This window comes from Scyliorhinus torazame, chromosome 1 (genome assembly GCF_047496885.1).
Source record: "Scyliorhinus torazame isolate Kashiwa2021f chromosome 1, sScyTor2.1, whole genome shotgun sequence".
Classification (NCBI taxonomy): domain Eukaryota; kingdom Metazoa; phylum Chordata; class Chondrichthyes; order Carcharhiniformes; family Scyliorhinidae; genus Scyliorhinus; species Scyliorhinus torazame.
The window spans coordinates 201,746,474-201,749,635 of NC_092707.1; the positions used below are offsets into that span (position 1 = coordinate 201,746,474).

Genomic DNA, 3,162 nt, shown 5'->3' on the forward strand with positions numbered 1-3,162 from the left:
CCACTCAAGCCACTGAACATGGGCGACATCGTCAGGATCAGGGATCCAGAAGGCGGATGGTCTGAGCCAGCCACGGTGATCAGGCAGGAGGCACCGCAGTCCTACATTGTCAAGTCGTCGGTAGGAGTACTCTTTCGCCGCAACCACCGGGATCTGTTAATGTTTTGGCCGACAACGCCGGTGTTTCCCGCACTGTACTTGACCAAGTCCATTAGTCCACAGGACGTTCCTCGCCACACAACGCCAGACATCAAACCGTCATCCCCACCTCCACCATTACGAGGTTCCAGCAGAAGCCGTAAGGCACCCGACCGGCTAGATTTGTAATGACTCTTCAACACACCCACAAGACAAATATGAACATTTCTAACGATGGACTCATAATACTGTTAGTTGTTTCTGTATTAATTTATCATTTTCGCAGTGTGCAGCTTTGCTTATTCTCACCACTTGTTATGTACAGTTTTCTTGAGGCCAGTCTAGGAAACATATCAACTCAAAAGGGGGGGAATGTAGGGATCTGTACATCTGTACATACATCTGCACATACACCAGGGACTGCAGCACAGATGTGAATCACAGCACCACTAGAGGGCAGCATCAGAGACGGGTGTAAAGGGTCGAGCCCAAGGGAGGATTTGCCTCTTTTAGAAGCACAGAGCTAGGGAGCAGCAGCACACAGAGACAGCTCAGCATAGGCAGTTTACCTTAGTTTCACTGGTCGTACCTCTTGACTGTTTTCCATCTAGTAGGGCTCTGGAAGCAGAACAAACCCTTTGAATAAAGAGCTTGTGTTAACTGTAAGTCTTCAGTCTTCATTCAGACTTAGAGAATAACATACTAAACACTATGCTACCATGCTGCCCCAACAGAATGAGGAGCTGAAGAGAAGGAAAGGCACCTATTACAGTAAGTTTGGGCCTTAGGGAGACAAGAGAGAAATGTAGCTCCCGTCTGTACGAACTGAGCTGGAAGCACTGCAGACTCAGTCACAGCATCACATAAAGCAACCATTCATTTTTATGTCAACTAACAATGTTTGGGGACATGTGTGTCTGTGATTGTGGATGAAGATCAAGGTGCAAATCTAAATGTCACCACAGTCCCGGAGGACCAGAGGCTGCTCTGCCCTTTGAGAGCTGACTGCTGGCGATTTAACCTGGGGGTCACCACACCTCAGGAAGGGGCAAGGTTGAGAAGGCAGGGTCTTCATGAATAACTTCAGCCGTGCTCACTTCGGCAGCACATATACAAAAATTGGAACGATACTGAGAAGATTAGCATGGCCCAGCCATTGCACACTGCGGTTAGCAAGGATGACACGCAAATTCGTGAAGTGTTCCATATTTTTTTTAAAAATGAATAACCTCAGCCAGTGTGGGAATTGAATCCGCGCTGTTGGCATCACTCCGCATCACGAACCAGCCGTGCAGCTAACTGACCTGTGACGGCATGGTGGCACAGTGGTTAGCACTGCTGCCTCACTGCGCCAGGGACCCGGGTTTAATTCCGGCCTTGGGTGACAGTCTGTGTGGAATTTGCACATTCTCTCCCAGTCTGCCTGGGTTTCTTCCGCGTGCTCCGGTTTACTCCCAAAGTCTAAAGATGTGCAGGCTAGGTGAATTGACCATGCTAAATTGCCCCTTAGTGTCCAAAGGTTAACTGGGGTGTCAGGGTTATAGAAATGGGGTGGGAGAGTGGACCTGGGTGGGGTGCTCTTTCAGAGGGCCGGTGAAGAGTTGATGGGCTGAATGGCCTCCTTCTGCACTGTAGGGATTCCATGAGACCCCAAGTGTTTTTCTGCCCATCTTCTGACATGGAGTGTTAGCTTTGATATTTGCCACCAGTCTCTGGAGTGGGACTTGTACCCAGAACCTGGTAAATCAATGTCCATCACTAGCCCCACCATTTGGAGCATCTAATCTAGGCTGACAGACCCAGAGTGGTACTGAGAGAATGCTGCACTCTCAGAGCTGGTACCTTGCGGGTAGGATGTTAAACTGAAGCCTCTCGGCTGGACAGCACTACTTCAAAGTGCAGGGCACTCTTCCCACCATCCTGGCTAATACTTAGCATCAGTCAACTTCATCAGAAACTGATAACTGGGTCATTATCATCTTGCTTGATAATGAAGCACCTCGGGGTATTTTGCTATGTTAATGCCGTTATATAAATGCATGTTGCTGTCATTGATATGTGTGGAAGCTTGCTGTGTATGCAAATTGACTGCCACATTTCCTGCAGTACATAGTGACAACACTTAGCACTTCACTGACTGGAAAGTGCTTTGAGACATCCTAAGGTGATAAATGACGCTGCATAAATACAAACACATTAAAACACAATTTTCCCTCTCTTCAGTTCTGAAGACGTCATACGGACTTGAAAGATTGGGCGTGATTATCTCACTGTGTTGCTCCTGGCACCGATTCCGTTGTGGCGGGTATATAGCGGGAGAGGCCACAGACGGGATTTGTGCCGGGGCCCAATCAGTTTTCTACTCTCCAGGTCCTTTCCCGATAGGGCCACTCTCCCGGCCCTCTCTCAGAAAGGCCGAGAACTTGAGTGCGTTCATTTAAATCTCATCAGTGAGATTCAAGTCGAATGCAGCGGCCTCCTGGGAATCACCCGTCCCCTCCTACAGCGAGAAGTCATGCGGGTGTCGTTTAGTGCTCCTCTACAAAAACGGGGACCTGGTGTAATGGATACCGGGGGTGAGCGAGGAGGTGAGTACCCTTCTCCATTTACTGATTTGCAGCTCAAGAGCACCGTAGCCGATGTCTCAGTCCTGTTGAGAGGGGCGGGGGGGGGGGGTTCTTCAAGGGGGCTGGGATTGTTCAGGGGGGCTGGAGGGGGCCAGGGCACGGGTTGCCCCTAGGCTGGGGTGGGGGTGAAAGGCCTGGCATCTGTGAGGCATTCAATCCATTTTAAAATATTGTGGAGATCCATAACAGGGGTAACTACAGCTGCAGCCACCAAACTCTTGCAGGACAGAGCCCTGCTGCAGCTTATAGAATCGTAGAATACAGTGCCGAAGGAGGATAGTCGGCCCATCGTGTCTGCACCGGCCCTTGGAAAGAGCACCCGACTGAAGTCCACACTTCCACCCGACCCTCATAACTCAGCAACCCCACCCAATCTTTTCAGACAATAAGAGCAATT

The 3,162-nt window shown here is 49.8% G+C and overlaps 1 pseudogene; it reads left to right on the top strand.

Annotated features, from left to right (window-relative positions):
* Positions 1-1,227: 1,227 nt before the first annotated feature.
* Positions 1,228-1,351, top strand: LOC140430623 (U6 spliceosomal RNA; annotated as a pseudogene).
* The last annotated feature ends 1,811 nt before the right edge of the window (positions 1,352-3,162 follow it).